This window comes from Myotis lucifugus, unplaced genomic scaffold, assembly GCF_000147115.1.
Source record: "Myotis lucifugus unplaced genomic scaffold, Myoluc2.0 scaffold_6, whole genome shotgun sequence".
In the NCBI taxonomy this organism is placed as follows: domain Eukaryota; kingdom Metazoa; phylum Chordata; class Mammalia; order Chiroptera; family Vespertilionidae; genus Myotis; species Myotis lucifugus.
In genome coordinates this window covers 11,773,370-11,790,630 of record NW_005871054.1, presented here as the reverse complement: position 1 = coordinate 11,790,630, position 17,261 = coordinate 11,773,370, and positions in this window count along the sequence as shown.

The following is a 17,261-nucleotide window of genomic DNA, read 5'->3' as shown; positions in this document are numbered from 1 at the left end:
TCATAAAGAAGGAATTGACTTAGCCTCATTCAGTAAAAGTCAGAGGCCTGGTCCTCCTGTCCCTGAGCCCATCCTGAGCAGGTAGCTGATGCTTTAAAAATCAGGTTCTCCACTGGGAAGCTCTTGAAGAAGTCACATGACAAGTGGCCTGTACCCCACACACCAGTCAGTAGTTAGCCATGACACTGTTATGCCCACTGAGGCCTGGTTATTCCTTGCCCCTACCCTGCCCTGTCACACATGCCTAGTTTCTATCTTAGTTTCCTCTTTAATATATCAGTTCTCTCTGCTAAGCTCAGTTTGACCCTGAATCCTGAACTGCCTGCTAGGACTCTATTACCTGCTTAATTCCTGCCATGTCCTTTCTGTTCCTCCAAACCTTGGACTGAGCTATGCATTCCACCCACTCCACCCTCCTGGGAAAACCCCTATTCATTTTGGCCATCCTTTGGAATGCTGTGCAAGGGTTGGCTCCTCAGTGATTCTTCCCCAGCTACCTCTCTGTCTCCCTGCCCCCAATTCAGTGACTCGCTCTTCTCTTCTATGTCTTGCACAAGCCTTTATTATTGTATGTATGCATTATGCTCTACATATTTGTGTATCCTTGATATTAGAAAGCATGTCTCATTCTGTCATCTGTCTAGTACCTCACACAGTCCCTAGCAGATAATAGACACTTAATAAGTGCTGGTCGAATGGACTTGAACTGCATTCACTTCTCACCACTTATAATAACAAACACAATAATAACTCAGATAAGGTCTAGCTTGCCTATCTTCTTAGCACCCCAGTACTCCAGCCTAGGAGTTCTTCTTTTACTGGTCAAGCCCACACTAATTTCCATTGTCCAAGTATGTTTATTTTAGTATTTAGCCCTATTTTATGTCTTATGAACCTACCCAAGTTCCTGGGGGACAAGAACTATCATATAAATATATATACCATTTATACCATTCAGTGTCTGTTTAACACTAACTTGGTCAAATGGTAGAAACTTAACTCTCCCATGTGACTGGGCAGGTGACATCTGTACCTCAGTTTTCTCATTTAAAAAATGAAATGTAATTAGTAACTACACCATAGGGTTGTTGAAATAGTTAAATTAGGTAATATGGGGGAAAATTCTAGCAAGTTATCTGGCATATAGGAAGAGCTCAGTCAATATTAACTATTATTTTAAATTTTATAGTGATGAATGAATAAATACATAAATCAATGGATAAATGAATGAACAAATGAAATACACAGTCCTCTTTCTTGGGAGACTCCAGTCTCATGAAGGATGACCAGATAACCTTGAAAAATCTTTATGATCATATAGCAGTGATCCACAGGAGAGGCTGAACGGAAGATGGGGAGTAGCACCTTCCCGGGGCTTAACTTAATCCTGGTAAAGTGTATTCTTCAGAGATAAGAGAAAACCTGATAAAAGAGAGAACCAAGAAAGGAACAGTTCAGGTGATGTTTGCTTGTCTCCTTTTTGTTTCCATGTTTCTCTCTACCTCTTTGATAAGGTGAATTGGAGAAGCAATAGTGTGATAATTGATCAAAGAGATGTAGTCTGTTCCCTGGCTGAGGGTTGGCAACGTTTTCTCTGCCTCCCTAGATCTGCCTACAGGCAAGCTTGATATGAGCTAGTTCTATGGAAAGTTGTCACTGGTCATAAGAACCATGATCTGTTTGATGTTTGTTATAAGAAGCAAAGAAATACCCACTAATTGGGCAAAAAGGAGTACAGCATCCTCAATCCTCTTCTATTAGCAACTTACTATAATTGCCATTTTAGTGCCTTTTTATATTTCAAGTACTGTGCTACCTGACAAATATAGGAGATCCCCCTTTTCCATAGGGCATATGTTCCAAGACCCCCAGTGGATGCCTGAAAACACAGATCATACCAAACTTTATACATATGATGTTTTTTCCTGTACACAGTTCAGATCAGTTCAATAAGCCTATTTGAGACTCTCCTCTTCATCCCAGGTGCTGCTTTTGTATTGCAAGTACCTGGGTGAAGCAGGTCTCAGTTCAGTGGGGTGGATAGCTCCTAGGACCTAGGTGGCATGAAGCCTGCAGGAATCTGGCAGTATACCCATGGTACAGGGCAGCATGGAGGAGCAGCTTTCAGGGATGTGGGGGATGAGGGCAGTCTTTCCTCAGGAGAGATGCCTCATGAGGGTGCTGAAGAACAGACAGCTTAGTGGGGAGTGCTCCAGACTGGGTGTTCAGAGAACCCCAGTGCTTTTCACTTAGGAGAAGCACTATCAGCTTCTCTTTGGCGTATTTGAATTGCCAGCATCACTACTCTTGGGCTTTGGGATTACTATTAAGTAAAATAAAGGTTACTTGAACACAAGCTCTTGGATGCTGCAACAGTTGATGGAATAACGTAGAGGGCTACTAAGTGACTAATGGACAGGGAGTGTATACAGCAAGGATACACTGGTCAAGGGTATGATTCACATCCCAGGTGGGATGGAGATTTCATCACTCCATTCAGAACAGTGAGAAATTTACATCTGTTTATTTCTGAAATTTTCCATTTAATATTTTGTGGTAGGCCCTGGGTAACTAAAATCTGAGAAAGTGAAACCACAGATAAGCTGAAACTATTGCAATCCATAAAATAATTAAATAAAGTAAATATTACAATATACACTTTAAAGAATAGGAAACTCAGAAACACAAGATTAAATGTCTGTGGTCACGCGGCTAATAAGGGATGGAGCCAGGATTCAAATTCAGGCATGCTTGTCTGCAAAAGTCTGGGAACATTTTCCCTCAACACTAGGATACACTAGAATTCAAACAAGCCAAGCCTTGGATTTCCACTCAGGTGTGCTTTCAGACACTTTCCACTAACTTCCTTTTATCATTTATCAGCCATTAATACAACTGTTCAAGTGAGATTATCAAATGCTTTTTGAAAGTAGTTTTTTACAGCTTGGAGGGAGAAGATGGGGAGGTGGAGGTGGGAGGAGACCATATTGAGTCCCTCAGTCGTGATGAGGGGAGAAACCAGCTGTGTGCAGCTGAAGGCAAATGAAAAAAATTGTGCTTGTTAGTTGAGGGCTAGCTCTCAATGTAGCAACTAAAATTTTTTTTCCATTTACTGCCGCCAGATAGAACTTCTGTTACAGCTCTTCATGTCACCAGTAGGAAAATATGGGGTCCTCTTGTTTCTGAATCTGTCATTACACTTTTAAAAATAATGTTAATAGATATAATAAAACTGTATCCTAACCACAGTCAATTTGCTGTCTGTATGAAAATATTGGCTCTAGAAAAGAGGCAGCCTGGTAGGAAACCAAAGACATAGAAATATGTTTTGAGGATTATGTTTCTGGCCTGAAACAGATCTCACTTTAAAGAAGGTTGGCTGCGGCCAAGGTTCCCAAGGGCAGGAATGGGGAGAAGCTGAGAAGTATGTTTTTCTGTAGTCTCAGTGAAACAGGGCAGTCAAGGAAGGTATATTTTGGTTTCTACTACGTCTTCCAAGAAAAAAGCAGCTCAGGTTAGTGTCTCCTCCACAGAAGTAAGGACAGTTGGCCTTAAACAGGGCAGACTGCAGACCCTCCATGAAACTGTAGATACATTTCTTGTTGGCCCCCAGCCTCTCTCTCCCCTGAGTGTCCCAAATTCTGCTAGTCCTGACACCCTGAGCCATCAGCTTGGTTAATATAGCTTCTGTGTACAGTAAGATGGTAATTTTTTTTAATCCTCATCCAGGCATATTTTTCTATTTATTTATTTATTTATTTATTTATTCATTCATTCATTCATTCATTTATTAATTTATTTAGAGTGGAAGAGAGAGGGAAAGATAGAAAGAAATACCAATGTGAGAGAAACACATCAATTGGTTGCCTCCTGCACACCCCCCAAAGGGACCTGGGCCTGGGAGGATCCTGCAATGGAGGTATGTGCTCTTGACTGGAATCAAACCTGGGACCCTTCAGTCCACAGGCCAATGGTCTATCCACTAATCCAAACTGGCTAGGGTACTCCCAACATCATTTTATTTTATTTTTTTAATAAATCTTTATTTTTCAGATTATTACAGTTGTTCCTCTGTACAAACCAAAATGCGGAGACAAAGAGGACCACACCAAGACACATCATAATTAAAATGCCAAGGGCAAAAGACAAAGTGAGAATATTAAAAGCAGCAAGAGAAAAACAATTAGTACCTACAAGGGCACACCCATATGACTGTCAGCTGATTTCTCAACAGAAACTATGATTATTACCGCCCCCCCCGACACACACACACACACACTGTCCTCGTCCATAAGTGTACAATTTTTGTCCAGTCTCTTCCTGCACCCCCCATACCCCCATCCCCCAGAGAATTCTCAGTCCACTCCCTTTCTATGCCCCTGATTCTATTCTATTCACCAGTTTATTCTGTTCATCATATTTTTTATTCACTTGATTTTTAGATTCACTTGTTCATAGATATGTATTTGTTGTCACTTTGTTGTTCATAATTTTGATCTTTACCTTTTTCTTCTTCCTCTTCTTAAAGAATACCCTTCAGCATCTACACTAATAAAAGACAAAGATGCGAATGACCATACCTTCGCTACACCCACCAGCCAATCAGAAGAGTATGCAAATTAACCCAACAAATATGGCGGTTAATTTGCATACACAGGCGCCCAGCGAAGACTGAAGCTAGTGTAGAAGGAAGCCAAGCACTGCAGAAGGGAGCCAAGCGGCAGAGAAGGGAACGGATCGGAGGTAGCAGAGACGGGAGTGGAGCTGAGGCAGCAGACATGGGAGGGAGTGAAGTGGCAGAGAAGGGAGGGAGCGAGGCGGCAGACACGGGAGGGAGGTGAAGCAGAGGACACGGGAGGGAGCCGAGGCAGCAGGGAAGGGAGGGAGCCGAGGCGGTGGGGAAGGGAGGGAGCTGAGGTGGCGGGGAAGGGAGGGATCCGAGGCGGCGGGGAAGGGAGGGAGTGAGGCAGCAGAGACAGAAGGGAGCCGAGGGCAAAGTGGCGAAGGGTGGGAACGAGGCAGCGGAGAAGGGAGCAAAGCCCACCTCGGTGTGCTTCTCTTCCTTCTCTGCTTCGCTCCGGTCTCAGAAAGCCCTATTCTTGCAGGAATAGGCTCGAGGAAGCCCTATTCTTGCAGGAATCTTCCTGCAACGGGCCTCTAGTTTCATATAATACTGGTTTGGCGGTGATGAACTCCTTCAGCTTTTTCTTATCTGTGAAGCTCTTTATCTGACCTTTAATTCTAAATGATAGCTTTGCTGGGTAGAGTAATCTTGGTTGTAGGTTCTTGCTATTCATCACTTTGAATATTTCTTGCCACTCCCTTCTGGCCTGCATAGTTTCTGTTGAGAAATCAGCCAACAGTAGTATGGGTGTGCCCTTGTAGATACTAACTGCTTTTCTCTTGCTGCTTTTAATATTCTCTCTTTGTCTTTTGCCCTTGGCATTTTAATTGTGATGTGTCTTGGTGTGGTCCTCTTTGGATTCCTCTTGTTTGGGGTTCTCTGCACTTCCTGGACTTGTAAGTCTATTTCTTTCACCAGGTAGGGGAAGTTTTCTGTCATTATTTCTTCAAATAGGTTTTCAATATCTTGCTCTCTCTCTTCTTCTGGCACCCCTATAATTCAGATGTTGGTACGCTTGAAGTTGTTCCAGAGGCTCCTTGCATTATCTTCATATTTTTGTATTCTTTTTTCCTTTTGCTTTTCTAGTTGCATGTTTTTTGCTTCTTCATATTTCAAATCTTTGACTTGATTCTTGGGATTCTCTAGTCTGCTGTTGGATCTCTGTATATTATTCTTTATTTCAGTCAGTGTATGCTTAATTTGTAATTGGTCCTTTTTCATATCCTTGAGGGTCTCACTATATTTCTCAGAGGTTTCTAGAAGATTCTTGAGTAACCTTATAACCATGGTTTTGAACTCTATATCCAGTAGTTTGCTTTCCTCCATTTCTTTCATTTGTGACCTGTTTCTTTGTCTCCCCATTTTGGCTGCTTCCCTGTGTTGATAGAGTGGCTTTGTGTGCTAGGTGTCCTATAGGGCCCAGTGGCTCAGCCTCCCTAATTACCTGAGGTGGACACTCTTGGTGCACCCCTTTGTGGGCTGTGTGCACAGTCTTGTTGTAGTTAAGCGTTGACTGCTGTGGGTATCACTGGGTGGAATTGACCTCCAGGCCAACTGGCTGTGAGGACCAGTTGTGTCTACAATAGGAGAACTTCTGTGCTGGAGACACCCTTATGGGACAGGACTTGCTTCAGTGGGGCTTTGGCGCTCACTGAGTCTGCCCAGGTTTTTAGGCAGAGAAAGGCCAGGCCATTCATATGCAAAAGCCTCTGTGCACAGCTTGGGTGGGGTTGTAAATTGGGTGGGGCGGGGTCTCAGGAAATCACCAGAGCAGAGCAAACCACAATGGCTGCCAGTCTGCTCTGCCTCGGAGAGGTTCTGGGGTCTGTGTCCCTCAGCCTCGTGCAGGAACAATGACCGCTGCAAGCACCTCTGAGAGAAAGCTGCCCTCACATTCTGGCCCGATGCCAGACCATCCAGTTTCTCTCCGTATAAGTCTAGGTCCCCAAATTCTCACCCGGAACTGGAGTTCAGATCAGTCGGGAGCTTGTTTCTCCCTCCCGAATGAAAAAGACAACAGCGTACCCAGCTGCCAGCCCCTTTCTCGCGAGCGCCTCCGTACCTCCACACTTCCACACCTCTGCACCTCCTACTGGACTCAATGCACTTTTCTCTTTCCTTCTAGTTGTAGAATTTCCACTCAGCCAGCCTTCCCGTGGTTCTGGATGGTATTCGTTTTGCCTTTTTGTTGTAGTTTTAATGTGGTTGTGCGTGGCAGCAAATTCAGGTGTTTACCTATGCCGCCATCTTGGTTGTCCTCTCTCTCAACATTATTGACAAGCCATCACTGTTAGCAATCTTGACAACATTGATCCCCGAGGGTGACAGCCTTGTGTCCTTTTATCAGCTGAGGCCCTTATCTATGAAGTGTTTAATTTATTAAGGAAATTTTGGCATATGTTGAACCTACAGAGGGAACCATTTCTCTCTTTATAAAATATCCTGGTCATATTAGTATAAAAAGAGATTTTTAACTAAAGTTGGTTTTTGTTTTTTAATGAGGCAGATATGTATTTTAAAAGAGGATGAAACATCACACTGGCCTTTGAGGGCTTTATTTGTCTCCATTTTGAAGGTCCTCTGTCTTCCTACATGCAACCTGTGGCCTGAGAACTGTGCTCTACTTTTTCCAGGGAAGTGGCCCCTGCCACAGTTGTATCCAAAATACCAGCAATGCAAGTAAATGCTAGCAAAATAACTGTCTTCTGCTTTAGATAAAATTCTGCCTGTTATTTTCTTTCCTTTCGCCTTGACACAGTAAGCAATTAGCATAAAAAAAAGAATTCAGAATTTCCTAAACATTTGTACATTTAAAAGTCTCCTCAAGACACACGTTGAAATGTTGCTGTTTTTCTACCACAATGCTATAATTTATCGCCCTACCAACCAGTCATCTTAAAAAGTAACTTGCATTATTTCACTGTCTATCTCAAGCATCTTACAAAGTATCCATGTTCTACAAATCGAAGTCAGGCTCCTCCCCTGGCATTCAAAGCCCTCACCATCAAGCCTTATCTCTAACTGGTCCCCTAAAAGAATTCTTACTTCAAGACAGAAATATCTGCTCATTGCCCCTATTAAATAGCTTACATATTCCTAATCTCATCTCCACTCCTGTCATTTCTCCTTCCTTTCCACTTATCCAACATTTGTAACTTTTTAAATATCTAGCTCAAGTCTTTCTTCCTTCAGAATGAAAGATCACCTAGCCCAGTGAGTTCTCTTTCCTTGTTACATCTACAGAGCCTCTTTACTCTCTGTCCCCTCATGAGCATGTTGTCTTATGACAGGCTTTGTATCTTTAACTTGTTTTTCTATTGCATTCATGCACATATTTACCTTTTCGTGTTTGATGGTTCAGTTTGAGGGCAAGGATCAAATCCAGCACACAGTGGACTCACAATAAATATTTACTAATTTTAACTGACAGTTAAAATATGACAACCCTTTGCTTTCATCTTTTCCCATAAGCTTCCCTACTTGCTTTTTTTTTTTTTTTAAATCATGAACTATTTCAGTTCCAAATAGCCAACATTTTTTATTTTGATTAGAACTTGTCTGGAATTTCAGGATTCAGAACTGGAAGGGAACTCCCCAGGAAAGACTGGGAGCTCTTCTGGTAGTAAAATGTCTTCCTCCATGAGCATGCTACTGCCTCTTAAGCACTCTGACTCAGGTGAATAAACAAAAAGACCTTCTCTTGGATCACCTAGTTCCTAGCACAAAATGGATAGGCTATATTAATTACTAAGGAAAACAAACACAAAGAAAAAAAGTTCAAAAGACTCATATATCATAAAATTTGAATCATTCTAACATAAGCTCAATCTCAAGTTGCTCCAAACCTGTCCTATTCTACAAAGCATCCACAGTGTCCACACTCTATCCCCAAATAAAAAACCAGCAAAATTTTTAGGCATAAAAATTGAGTTCTTCTTTCCTAATTCTCAAATTGTCTAAAGCTGAAGAATGACATTTTATAACCCACTACTCACATGTTGGGTATATTCTCTCTTTGCCCAATGTGCTCATCTTTAATTGAAGATAATAGTATCTATCTTATAAAATTGATGAGGATTGAATGAGATAATCTAGGTATAGCACTTAGCAAATGAAAAGCACTCAGTAAATACTATCTATTATTATTTCACAAGCAAGACTGATAGATGGGGAGAGAAATGGGGTGGGTGCTGGGGAGATGAAAAGAGAGAGACAGAGATTTCAGTTCCAACCCTACTACCCAAACCACACATCTAGGGCCCCTCCATCTCCATTTTATGGTTTCCTCTTTGAAAGGCATGTCTCTCAGGCACAACTAGTATCTTCAAGAGCATAGATAGCTTCACTTTTCCAGTCCCAAGGAACAATATCTTAATATTGTGCAAACTGAACATAATAACAGAAGAGTACATTCTTTATGGTTCTTTTCTTCCAGCCCAATATCTCACTATTTTTCTCAATGTGATATATTCAGGCTCATTCTCCCTGCCTAAAACTATTAAACTCCATGGTCCTTAACCCAAGATGGAAGATCATGCCTGGCCGGAATGGCTTAGTTGGTTGAACACCGTCCTGTGCACTGGAAGGTCATTGGTTTGATTCCTGGTCAGGGCACATATCTGGGTTGCTCCTGGAAGGCAGGAAGACAACTGATTGATGTTTCTCTCTCTCTCTCTCTCTCTCTCTCTCTCCCTCCCTCTCTCCCTTCCTTTCTCTAAACATATCCTCCTGTGAGGATTAAAAAAAAAAGATGGAAGATTCCAAGCCTCTCTTTGCCTTCTTCGTGAAGTACTTACAATAGCCATAAAATTGTTCAAACAGATCACATATATAAAATTCTTTTTCCTCTTTGGGCCTCTGTTTCCTCATTAGTAGGTAAGTGTGTCTACCTAAATGATCTCTAATTGTCTTCCAACTCTAATATTCTCTGCTAACAAAATACAGAGACATTAAAGCTGAAAAGGTGGTGGGGAACATTACTGTAAAGAGCTTTAAATGCTGGATTATAGGTCCATTTAATCTCATAGATAATAGGAAGACACAAAAGGATGTTGAACAGGGAAATGATGGGATTAAAATTTATTAACAATTATGTTTAGAAATAGGGAGTAAAAGGGAGAATTAATGAACAGGAGAGGTGGATAATAACATGGGAAGGCAAGAACTTTCCAAGCATGGCAATCAGTTGAATATAGGGAACAGGGAGGACTGGGGAGTCAAAGGAGCTGGTGATTAGGATGTTACTAACAGAAATAGGGAGGTAGAGAGGAGGCTGGGTTTGAGGGTATCATCATGAATTCTGTTTTAGATATATTCTATAGCTCAACAATTCTACTCCTAGGCATAAATCCCAAAGAAACACTTGGACCCGCATTACAAGATGTAAAAGAATGTTCATTGAAATACTCTTAATATAACAATAACTTGGAAATAATTCAAATGCTTATGAAAAGAAAGTAGATACAGAAATTGTGGTATAGTCATGCCATAGAATATTTTATAATAGCCAAAACAAATGAACTGTAATGACATACTATAATATGGATGAATAACAGCAATGTAATGTAATGTAAATAAAAAAGTACATCCTTTACATAAAGGATGGTATCCTAAGTTAAGAACCAACAAATATATGTATGATTTATATGATATATATACTGCATATGTAATCCTTTTAGGGAATACATATTGACACAATAAGACAATATAAAAAGAAATCAAAGATATGGTGACATAAGATTCAGCATAATGCTCACTTTGAATGTGGGGAGGCATTGGATGCAATGAGGGAGACAGATATATATTATTGTCAAAAGTAATATATATCTGGTGCATCACTACACAGTTTTTGAGAGCCTAAAAGCATGACTCCAAACTTCATATCCAGGTATGGCAGGCAAAGAATGCTGGTTATTTCTCCATGTCCATTTGCTTCTCTCTTCTTAAAACAAAGAACCCAGATTTTGAGCTAGACAATGCCACCAGCTAAAAGACTATATCCTATAGCCATGTAATTAAATTTTGTCTAGTGAAATATAAGTGGAAATGTTGTGTGCCACTTCAGAGAATTCTCCTTAAATATGGGGACCTATACTTATTTTTTTTAAAAATTTTTTATTAATTTCAGAGAGGAAGGAAGAGGGAGAGAGAGGTAGAAACATCAATGATGAAAGAGAATCATTGATTGGCTGCCTCCTGTACACTCACCACTGGGGATCGAGCCCGCAACCCCGGGCATGTGCCCTTGACCAGAATCAAACTTAGGACCCTTTAGTCCACAGGTTGACACTCTACCCACTGAGCCAAACTGGCTAGGGCGGGGACCTATACTTCTTGACTCCTTCATCCATACTTCTTGACTCCTTCATCCTGCTGCCTGAAATACGGATATAATGGCTGGCACTCAAGCAGACTTCCAAGAAATAATAGAACAGTGAGCTGGAAAGACTACAGGTCTCTGATGAGTTCACGGAGCCATTGTGCTAGCTCTGGACTTCTATTATGGGGAGAGCAATAAACTTTCAACTTGTTAAAAATATCTTGTGTGTATGTGTGTTGGGGTGGAAAGATTTTTTATTTTGAGCCACATTCTAAATGATAATGCCAGGCAGCTGTCCCTCAGATATAAAGAAAAGGGACAGGACTTCTCAAAGTTGGGAAGAAAATTTGATGATAAAACTGCCAACAAAAAGCAAATTAAAATAACATAGGAATAGGGAATATGGAAGTCATTGTAAAAGAATTAATGAAGAAGTTTTAATTCACTTAAATATAAAACTAAGGACCATGTATTAATAACTGTGGGAATTATGGCTACAGAGCATAATGTAAGCAATATCACAGAAAGAATATGGTAGAAGAGTAAATATGCTAATTTTCTCATCTTGCATTACATAGGAACTATAGCTATGGTCTAAAATGAAATTTAAAGAAACACTTTCTACATAATGATTCCAGCCTCTTAGTATTTTTCATACTTTTAAAAGAAATTTAGTAACTAACAACTTTCATAGTGAAGAAACATTTATCTAAAATTCATCAATTCTTAGTTCTATTTCAATTTCCTTGACCTCCATTAAATGAAAGTCTAAAGTTACATATTTTTTGTTTTAAATAGCATGTAGAGTATAACTCCAATTTTTGTCTACCAATCTAACTCTCTCAGTCTACCTACATTTTTACCTATCTACCTACCTACTATCTTTCTATTTGTATATAGAAAGTCTTGAAAGATCTTCAACAAATGTCATTTGTTATAGGTTTAAATGGTTGAAATAGTTTCATTTTGGTATTTTAATAAGGATCATGTAGAAATTTAATAAAATATATTAACTATAAAAACTAAGTTTTTTCTTTTAACAAAGAAATTCTCCCACTTGTTTTCTGGAAATATTTTGTAACAATGCACAAATGAGAATGAACACCCAGGCATTAATCAAACTTATAGTTGAAGATTTTAATTTTATTATAATTATAACATAGGTAGTAACTGTACAGTAGTGACTTTGGAAGAAAAGTCAATATCCACACCTCTTGTTATATAGCTTCCTGAAGGCAATACTTTACAGTTATACTCTAATTTTATGTTTGTCAAAGGGAATTTTTAACCTCACAAGAAAATGTATTTGAAAATAACATAGATAGGAAATGTTTTATCCTCATTTCATAGATAGGTGAACAGTTCAGGTAACAGACCTAAATAGTGGTAAAGCTGGGATTAGAACTAAAATGTTCTAATTTCCAGACCAGATGTTCCCAGAGAAAGGCAGTAATTGTTATTTTCCCCTTGTTGACTACAACTGGTTTTCATGGCAATAAGATAACTAACACATACCCAACAGAGCCATTGATTCATAGAATTTTTGACTTGCAAGGCACCTTAGAGATGGTCTTATGTGGGGATTCTGCAGAGGGCCTGGGCAGCTCCCAAGCTGGAGCCCAGCTGATGTGCCTCTGGGCTCCATTTCAGCCCTTACCCAGTTTATTTTTTCTTATCTGATTTACATATTAATGTTCCACATAAGATTCCATTTGAAAAAGAGGCATGAATTCTACCCAAACCATCGATAGCTTAATCTTACAGAAATAGAAAGGTGATTTAACATAATCACTACAAAGTGAGGAAGTTTCAAAAAGTACCAACCAATTCATAGGAGAATACGCAATCTTGGATCAAGCTTATTTTGAGACTGTCTGATATCATTCCACTTAGGATCAGCTGCTTTTCTGAATTCACACTTCTCCTTTTTTTTCTAAACCACTTGATAGCTAACTCAAGTGTACAGACTGTACAAATCTTATGTGGTCAAGAAATTGTAGATTTGATGCATGAACAAGAACCAGAGAAAAAATGTAAATGCCTTGCTTTATAATGGTTTGTATTCTAACTTTGAAATTTGTCTTAACCAGAAGCAGCTGTCTGCAGCTAAAAATGTGGATCCATTTTAAAGGTAGCAGGAATGTTCGTTATTAAATATAAATATCACTATGTTTCTGAAGTTGATGAAGGCAGTTAAAGGGAAGATGTAGGTATTTAACAATTTACATTTATCAAGTGCTTTATAGATTAAAATCAGGAAAATAGTATTCACTAGAAAAGGTTTATAGAATGAGACACACCCAGCCTCAGGTTCTTTTCACCATTAGTAGCTGGGAAACCCCATGCAAGCCTACTTAGCCCAACTGATGCTTGGCTTTATCATCTGGTAAATGGAACTACTGTGAGGATTAAGTGTAATTACATATATTCAGTGCCTGATTCTTTCTCACTTAATTTTAATGTTCTTTCTTCCTTTTTCTTAAAAAGTTGGATGTGACATCTTTATAAATTGGACTTTTTAAATATACACGAATATAAGCTATAATATGGTAAATTATTGTTTTTCAATATTATTATGTATTGCTTTCAGGTGTAATGTTATTTACCATATTCCCTATGCTGTACTTTACATCCCCATGACTATTCTGTAACTACCAATTTGTACTTCTCAATCCATTCACCTCTGTACCCATTCCCCCTATCCCTCCCTCCCTCTGGCAATCACCAGTCCAGTCTTTGTTTCAGTTTTGTTGTGGTAAAAAAATTTTTTCTTTTATTGAATTTATTGGGGTGACACTGGTTAACAAAATTATACATGTTTCAGGTGCACAATTCCACAACACATCATCTGTACACTGTATTGTGTGTTCACCACCCCAAGTCAAATCTCCTTCCATCACCATTTATCCCTCCTATACCCTCTTTCACCTCCACTGTTCCCAAAATCACCAGTGTTGTGTCCATGAGGTTTTTTTCTATTTTTTTTTCTTTTTTACTCAATCCCTTCACCCCTCTGCTCCTCAACTGCCTCTATCCCCGACAGCTGTCAGCCTGCTCTCTATCTATGAATCTGTATATCAGGTAAAGTGTTGTAGGGTGAATGCCAATTGGTTCCTTCAGACATTCCTTGCCCCTGATGTTCAGAAAAGCTCTGGAGCAGAAAGGGAGAGGTACAGGTACACAGGCCCAGTGCAAGGTGCCATCATGAAGCTGTGGGAGCCATAGAACTGGTCTCCATGGCAGTGGCTGAAGGAGGCTGTGAGGATGTAAAGTGGCCCACGAGAGGCCTTCAATTCACCACCCAACTCTTCTGAACTAGCCTTTCTTGGGTTAAAGGCTAAAAATATACATTGCTGACAGGTTCCTAAGTAATTCTTATGGACACTGAAATTTCAAGAAGCACAGCTCTAGAGTGGTGTTTCTCAAATACTGGTCCACTGACCTGCTACATCACAATACCTTTGGAAGTTTTTTCAAAAAAAGAATAAATAGTATAAGACTCAAAATTGTATTTTCTAGGAGAAGGTATTTGACATAGACACTTAGGAATAGGTCCAAATACTTTATGAATGAGCAGGTGGACCTAGTGACTTGCTTCTAACAAATCAAATATAGCAACAGTGATGGGATGTCACATTCCAGATTAGGTTACAATAAGACTGTGGCTTCTGTCTTGCTTGTTTAGTATGTGGCCTCTCTTGTTGACTTGCACTGAGGGAAGCCTGCTGCCATGTTGTGAGCTAACTATGGAGAAGCTCACAGGGCAAAGAACTGGGGGAGGCCTCTGGCCAACATCCAGTGAAGAACTGAAGCCTTCAGGCCAACAACCCATAAGGAATTGAATCCTGCCAACAACCCATCAGTGAGCATCTGAAGCCAATGAGTCAACAGCCCTGATGACATATTGATTGGGGTCTTATAAGACACCTTGAGACCGAGGCACCCAGCTAAGCTTCCTGATTCCTGATCTACAAAAACTATAAGGCAATACATGTTTGCTGTTTAAAGCCTCTAATTTGGGGGATAATTTGTTACCCAGCAAAGGATAATTAATACAGGAATGCTTATTGCAAATATCTTTACCAGTTTTTAATATTTTGGTATAAAAGAATGTCTTAGTCATATGGGATATTCTTTTATATACAGAGTGTATACCCTACTAAAAGCTGATAGCTCATTTGATGTTTCTTTTTAGTTAACCCATTGGAATTAATAATTATTCAAAGTGTGCATACATTTTTTGGGGGGCACCCTATATAAGGAACACCTTATTCCTGGATATTGTTAATAAATAAAAAACTCACTGTGCAATACAAAGTTTGACAAGTTAGGATTCAAGGTAGCCAAAGATAGGATCTTCCTGAGATAATTAGGTGGTGATACTGGGGAGCAAGGAGTTTCACCAAAGAGAAATTAATAAGAAAATATTAAAAGGGCTTGCTGACTTCATCAGTTCTGCTCCAACTATTGCAGTCTAAATAATCACTCTAGCTACAGAAGGAGAAAATCAAATTATTGACATTCCTAATGTTACAGCCATGCATCCAGGTTTACCCAACTTTGGTAGAGACATAAAGTACCATTTAGCATGGCTCCTTCAACTCAGGTGGTCTGACTCTAGTTCAGTGGTTCTCAACCTTGGCTGCACATTAGAATCACCTGGGAATCTTTTTAAAATCCTGATTCCTGGGCCTCATCCTCCGGAAATTCTGTTTCTTTGTTATGGGATGGGGCCACAACATTATTAACAAAGAAACAGAATTTCCGGAGGATGAGGCCCAGAAATCAGGATTTTAAAAAGATTCCCAGGTGATTCTAATGTGCAGCCAAGGTTGAGAACCACTGCAAGTCTAGTTACTGCTATAATTAATTCTACTCATTCTATTTACCTGACAGAATTTTCTTTGGGCTTCCAGATGGCCCTGGCTTCTTCTAGAATCATCAGCTGGAAGTCCTGAAAGCCATTCAAACCCTTCGAATTTGTGCTTGACCTGATTATTGCAGTTTCAGAACACTGGGTATAATTTCCCCTATTGGCATCCGTTGTTTCTATTTCCACATTGAAAAGGATTCAAGCAGTCAAAAGAGTACCTGATTGTATTTATTCATGGGTTGTTTTTGCAGTGCATTTATTTCCTCGATGCTCTAGTCAGCAATGTTAATAGAGTGTTTTCCAAAACACAGCGCATGAAGGTGCCCATTTCCAGGTTTGTGGCATCTGTTAGCGGATGTCATAAACGATGGTGGTGAGGCAGTAAACAAAGAAGCCCTCTATTCATCTGCACCTTGGCATGCTCCCCTGAAGATGTGATTACTTTGCATTTTCCTCATAATTCCTTGCAAATGGTTCAAGGTTTCTAGTGTGACTAGGATAATATCTAAGTAGCAATTTCAGACAATGGCTTAGTTTTGCTATTTGGGATACTGGCTACCTTCCAGCAATTTCTAATACCAGAACAATGCCTTCAGGATTGGCAGCATCAAAGTGTTATCAGTGAGGTGTTCTCTGCATCCCTACTGAGCTTGTCAGGTTTAGTATGTGGCCCCTTTTTCATCAAAGTATCTTGAGAGTTGAGAAGAGGGAAGTTTACCTGCAAGGAGTTTCCAGTCTAGCAGGTGAGATACATTTTGAACAACAAAACAAGCTGGCTATTATAAATAAAATTTCAAGCCAAAATAAAGCACCCCAATTGGAAAAATCACACAGTTTAAATATTTGTTAAAATGCAATAAATAAAATGAAATTAATTTCCAATATTATCAATAATAGTTGTTTCCATAACAGAAATGAGTAGAGATGCCTGGACCTGAAAAGTGAACAAAAACAGAAGAAACTCTTTTCTCCCTTTCCTTTCCCTGATTTATGTATTAAACTTATTTCTTAAATAAATATTTAAATAAGCAAGTGACCTGGTTTCTTTCAGTCTGTTCTCTGCCCTGCCTTCTTGGCACAGGGCTTGGTGCTGAACACCTATATGCACATGTACTATGAGCAAAGCATCCACCTAGATATACCCAGCAATTACAATCATTTTTGTTGTTTTGTTTTACTTCACTCTTTTAATAAAACCTCTAATTAAAGGTGCTAAAATGTATAGTTTTAAGTTGAACTAAAGAGAGTACTTTTTAAATAAATTGCAGTATAAACTTTTAGAGCAAGATAACAGAGAGTATATTTTTTATTTAATCTCTATACAGTAAAACAGGGTTCACATTCCATTATGCAGCGAGGCTAACGTTTGTGTGTCTCCATTCTAAAGGCAAGTTTCAGAGTAAATCTTCTATAGGTGTCTGTACAGGTGTACCTCATTTTATTTG